This window comes from Lepidothrix coronata, unplaced genomic scaffold (genome assembly GCF_001604755.1).
Source record: "Lepidothrix coronata isolate B3197 unplaced genomic scaffold, Lepidothrix_coronata-1.0 Scaffold260, whole genome shotgun sequence".
Taxonomy (NCBI): Eukaryota; Metazoa; Chordata; class Aves; order Passeriformes; family Pipridae; genus Lepidothrix; species Lepidothrix coronata.
The window spans coordinates 264294-270293 of record NW_016690440.1 but is presented as its reverse complement, the minus strand read 5'-3'; positions in this window follow the sequence as shown (position 1 = coordinate 270293).

Sequence of the window (6000 nt, the reverse complement as noted above, 5' to 3'; positions counted from 1 at the left end):
GGGCTCCACCACCAGGCTCACCCCTGGGCCACAAGCCACCTGCACTCCCAATGCCACCGCAAGTCCTGAGCAGGACATGCAGCAGTGGGCAGACAGCAGGTACCAGTGTTGTCCAACAGTCAGATGCAGCTTGGCTGGGGCATTGGCAGGGGAGAAGCAGGAGAAGCCAGGAGGATGTTTGAAGAAGCCTTGGGGCTCCTTCTGGCTCTGTCACACTCCCACTGCACCAGCTGAGATCACGTCACCCAGTTTCCTCAGTGAAATGCAAGCATAACTCACTGCTACCTCCAGACAAACAGAGCTCTTAGTGCTTGGGACACTCCACAACACTTCCCAGGGACAACTGTGAACTCCACCCACAGAACAGGGCCTCTCACACGGTCAGGGCCAGCTCATAGCCTGTGAAGGGGAGCAGTCCTCACCCATGCCTGCAGGACTCTGGTCCTGCTCCTGCAGGGGTGGCCACGACCTCCTCCTGCTCTTCCCTTGCTGGATCCTGCCCTGCCTGGGACCAGGGCTCAGGGACATATAAAAAAATGAACATGCTGTGAAGGCACTTGCTGCAGGGCTGTCAGAAGCAGTGCTGGTCACAAGCCATGCTGTCCCTTGGGAAGGGGACAGGGCTGATGACAGCACCCAGCTCACACCACACTCAAATATTAGGCTTCCAGCAGCATCACAAGAGAGTGCAGGGCTCCTCCATGAGCAGCTTCAGGCACTGTTGCAAGAGAACAGATAATTGAACAGATATTGTCCAGACAGGATCAGAAGGAAAGCAGAACCACACCAGGAAAGGTGACCTCAAGGAAAAGCTCCTCCTGTTGTTCTCTACATGAGCCCTCCTTGCTTGGAAAGACACGGGGAGAAGGATTATTTCCTGAAGTCTTCATAGCACATAGCTGCACAGGGACTGACAAGCAGAGCAGTGCCACCAAAAGGGTGACACAGCCTCAGCAGGGCCCAGGGAAGGACCAATGCCCCGTATGCTGTCAGGAGGTGCCCCCCCGGGCAGCCTGCATCCCTCAGCCCCAGCACAGCCAGCAGCCTGCAGGACAAACGGGCTGTTCCTGCTTTCCATCCATCTCCCCCACAGCATATGGTGGAGTTCAGGGCAATATCGAGGTACCCCTTGGGCAGGTTGTTCCTCGCACATGTTACCCTCCAGCTCAGGAGCACATCCAGCTGAAAGGGCTGGAAGAGGGATGTCCTTCCAGCTCTGCCCTACCGCAGCACCCCCCCATCCTGCTGTGCTTTGGGGGAAATCCTGCCACTCCAAGTCATCTTCCCACCAGCACATTTCCCTCACTGGGACCTCCCATGGGAACCCACTTGGCTCTGTTCCCTGCTGTGAGCTGCAGAGACCTTTCCCTGGCTCTGGCTACTCACAGCCCCAGGATCGAGCTCTTCACTGCCTGGAGCTCTGTTCCCAGCACATCACAGGGAAGAAGAGCTGTGGAGGTGGAGGCAGAGATTGTCTTCCTCCATCCCATCTCTCCAGCCATCAACTCAGTCAGATTTTGCTGTCCTTCCTCATACCAGACACAACCTTGCTTCCTCCAAATCACACAGTCAGCTATCCATCCTACCTGCAGCACCCTTCACCTTATTCAAACATCTCAAAAAACTGTGTTCCTTGTGTCTTCCTGCTAAATCCAAGCAAGCATTCACATTCCATCTCCTAAAACCTGCTACAGATCCATCTCCCAAACACAGAGGCCACTGTCTACAGAGGGGAAAGCCTTCAGAGTAAACCACTGCTCTCCTCCCTAGATCTGTGCAGGTTCAACCAGCACAGTGCTCTCTCTCCTGGAGATGCCACTGTGTATTTTGTTGGGTGCTGGGCTCCAAAGCTGGGAAGGAGTGGAATACTTCCAACACCTTCTCAGCCCAGCCCGTGGCCCCTCCAGTCCTTCAGCCCCACATACCTCAGCATCTCTACACCTTCTTCACACCTCTGACGAGCTAGATCTAATCAGTGCCCTCATCCCTCAGCCCAGGCACAGTCTCCATCCCTGGCTTTGACTCTGCTGGTTCTCCAGGGCAAAGAGCTCTTCTGCTGATGTTGTGTCAGTGAAGGACCAGCCACACCACTCTGGGCACTTTGCTTATACATCTATACCCCATCACACAGAACAGGTTCCTGTCACATCTTGTGGTCCAGGTCTGTGCAGCCACCATACCAGCAGGAGCCAGTGGTTGAGGGCAGGTACCTTGGGCACTCATCTATCCACTCATTCCCATTCCCTTTGGGAAGCAATCAGGTCAGGGAGACAGGAAAGTCATGAAAAGCTTTCATCTACCGCATTTCCCCATCAATTCACAGTAGAAGCAGGGAAGGTCAGGATAAGCAGCATTGGGCAAAACCAGTCAGGTGGGAAGGAAGAGAAACAGCTTTGAAAGCCAGGCACAGACACAGGGTATGGGTTAACAGCAGTTGTCATGCAGCAGCTGAGCAGGAGATCCTGTTCCTTGGTGCTTGCCTCACCTCCACTACCTGCAGGACAAGCATAGCTCCTGCTGGCTTCACTTTATGGCCACAAGCCTTTGCCATGAGCACCACAGCCAGGGCTGTGCGGGTTTTGTCCCAGCAGCCAGGCTGGATGCAGCAACCCCTGCTCACACACCAAACAAACCCACTTCACTGCCTTGCAACAGTGCTCTGATTTCCGAGACATCCTTAGAACATCCAGCTTCAGCCACGCTCGCTCCTTCCTCCATGGAGCACTTTACATCTGCTTTACAACAGTGCCCGCTCAGCACATTGGGGAAGGACCCGGGCGGGCTGCAGCCCCAGAGCCCCTTCCTAGGGGTGCCTCTCTCCAAAACCTCCCCTCCTGCCCTGCAAGAACAGAAACCACAAGCCTTGAGTCCCCCCATCACCAACCACGTGACAAGAGGGAGAGAAAAGGTTCTGAGGAGCACTAGGAGGAACCAGGGGAAGAAGCAGAGCTCAAACCCACCCAGCTGCTGAGCACCTTCAGCTGCGTGATGCACACACTGGCAGCTCACCTCTGTGAGCATCCACACACCTAAGGCTGCACACACATGCCAATCAACTCTGAGGGACCCTCCTTGGGGACACTGGTAAAGCCACCAAAAGATGCTTTTTACCTCAGAGGAACATGGAAAAAACTGTGGTTTACTGCTGACATGAGACAAAACCTGCTGTCTGCTCTCAGTCCTGAAGCATGGGAATACTGATGGAGTTAAGTCCCATTAAAGTTGGATTAGGACCCCTGACACAATCAGAGGAGTTGTCTGGTCTTTTGAAGTAGCAATAAAAGTTTTGTCACTGGAGAAGCAAAGGAAGAGGGAGGAAAAAATGTAAATCAAAGGTTTTCTTTGGGAGTTTAAAAGAATCTTTGCAGTGAACGGTGGATAATAAGGAAGGTGGAACATCTTCTTGCTAATGCAGGAGAGCTCTTGACTTACCCAATTCTGCTGAGGAATGAAATGAGTGAGAGCCCCAGAAGGAACATTAGTTCACACTGGTTATTGGTCTTGTTAAGAAAATAAGTCCATTAAATGAACACACTTGGGCAGTGTGAAGTTTCAGCAGCGATGAACATGCATAGTGCTTTCCAGTGAGCTCATGCTAATGAAATAAGGCCAGTAGAGGCCCCCAGTGACCACCCAGCACAGCTGGGTGACATGTTTAACCAGTCCCTGCTGCACTGACTGCATGTGGAAGGTCTCTCAGAAGTCTGTGAATCTCAGCAGATTCTCAAGTGATGCTTTTTAAATCCTGAAGAGGCTGTTAGAAAAACAAAACAAAATTACCCCCACACAAGGGGCTGTGTTTTAAACAAATGGAAGAAGTGAGCCCAAGAGGCCACCCAGGACTTCTGCCTGACTCCTCTCCCCAGCTGCTGCAAGGTTTGCCAGCTCATCCCCACTCCATCTCCTCCTGCCCAGATGCCAGGAATTCACTTCAGCGAGATTTGTGGATCTCACAGAGATGGTCAGGCAGTCCCGTGGCAAGAGCCCATGTCACTGTACCCCACTCTGTCACTACTCTGCTCTAGAGCCGCTGCTCTTCCCTGGAGAGAGCAATCCCCACAGGCAGAGCAGGAGATCCCATCAGGGTCCCCTCGGCACAAGAATGGGTCATTGTATGTGTTTAAGCAGCTCACATCAGCCTGAAGGGCACAAGAACTTGTGCAGAGAAGGATCAGGCAATGCTAAGTGAATACACATTAATGTGGCCACATAAAATCCTCCATCAAACCGTATTAAAGAACAATTCACTTCCTGTTACTGGAAACAGTCAACCTCTGCTTGAAGGGAACAACCATCCCTGAAATGCAGGTTGTCGCAGAACTACGCGGTGCACAGCCTGCTCTGTTGCTCCATGGAGTGGGCAATACTGAGTGCTGGAGCAGCCAGTCCCTTTCAGATCATGAGGAATCAGGGCCTCAGCATGTGTGAAGCATCAGCTTCAACCTGGGATGTCCAGTACAACTTGGGATGTCACAGTGTTCACTGATGAGGCAATGCTCCCAGGAATAACCACCTGCTATAAAGAATTCCTTGGACTGACTGGAGCAGGACTGTCTCCAGCCAGGCATGAGTATTCACTGTCACTGAGTACTTAAAACATATGGATGGATCAGGAACACAAAGTTGTTCATGTAGCACAGATGCAGAAATTCCAACATCTGACACCAAACCTGTGAGGATGGAGCCACCCAGAGGTCCCTCTCCTGCTCTGAAACCCCTGCTCTGCACAGGAGCAGCTTGCTCCATCCAATCAAATTTTAATAGTAAAGTTTGTTTTGAAGGCTGTGCTGCTCCCATCAATGCTCCTCATGGGAACCCCACCAGGAGGGCCAAGCAAGCAGCCCCCCCTCCCAGAACACAGGTAAAGGTTTTTTTTGGGGAAGCAGTAAAAACTCCCACTGTTAACAAGACTGCTCCTGGAACATTAACTCACAAGCTTCTTACCAGGCCAGTGAAGCAATGAGCAACTTTCACAGTAAAGGCAGAGTCCCACAGATAATTTGTGTCTCTGCTGACCTTCCACTTGCAGAATTAGCTTGGGGCACTTCACACTGATGCCTGAAACACAATTAATGGGAACCCCCACTGTTTAGAATCCCAGAATGGCTTGAGTTGGAAGGGATCTTAAACATTATCTCATTCCACCCCCTGCTGTGGGCAGGAACACCTTCGACTATCCCAGGTTTCTCCAAGCCCCATCCAACCTGGCCTTGGACACTTGCAGGGATGGGGCAGCTGCAGCTGCTCTGGGCAACCTGTGCCAGGGCCTCACCACCCTCACAGGAAAGAATTTCTTCCTAATATCCCATCTAATCCTGTCCTCTGTCAGCTTAAGGCCGTCCCCCCCTTGGCCTGTCACTACATGCCTTTGTTTAAACAAAGCTAATTTCATTAAAGAAAAAAAAAAGAGAAAAAAAAAAAAAAAGAGAGGGAAGAAACCCCACAGGATGAAACAGGTCAGATTCTCAAGGAAAATCCTGTCCATTGGAGATCCTTTCCAATAGACATGGCCACCTCTTTGCTCGCTTCAGTGCAAAGAAGAATCCCAAATTCTGTCCTGTCAAAAGAAACACCTCTTGTTTCATGCAACATCCAATACCTTCATGGCAAGGACAAACCCATGTCTGCTTCACTGCTGGAATGGGATATCTTTTCCAAACCCAGTTTTTCAGTAATAATATCCTTGATGTCCCTCTTTTCCAAACCTCAGCAGCCTCCTGTGAGCCCACAGCCACCCCTGGGTTAAGCCTTCCTGGACACCGTGGGCTTTTCCTCACACTTTCAGCTGCTCCCCAGCTGAGGGAGAAATCAGGGATTTTTGAATATAAACCAATGACAATTTCCTTTTATTTATTTATTTATTCATTAATAAATTTAAGCTTGAAACTTGCCATCCATATTACAGCATTTCCCTTTATGCTGCCCTCCTCCTAATGAATGCAAGCACAGCCATCAGAGCTGGGGAGAAGAAGCAGCTTTTGCTTTGAAAAATCAACTCCT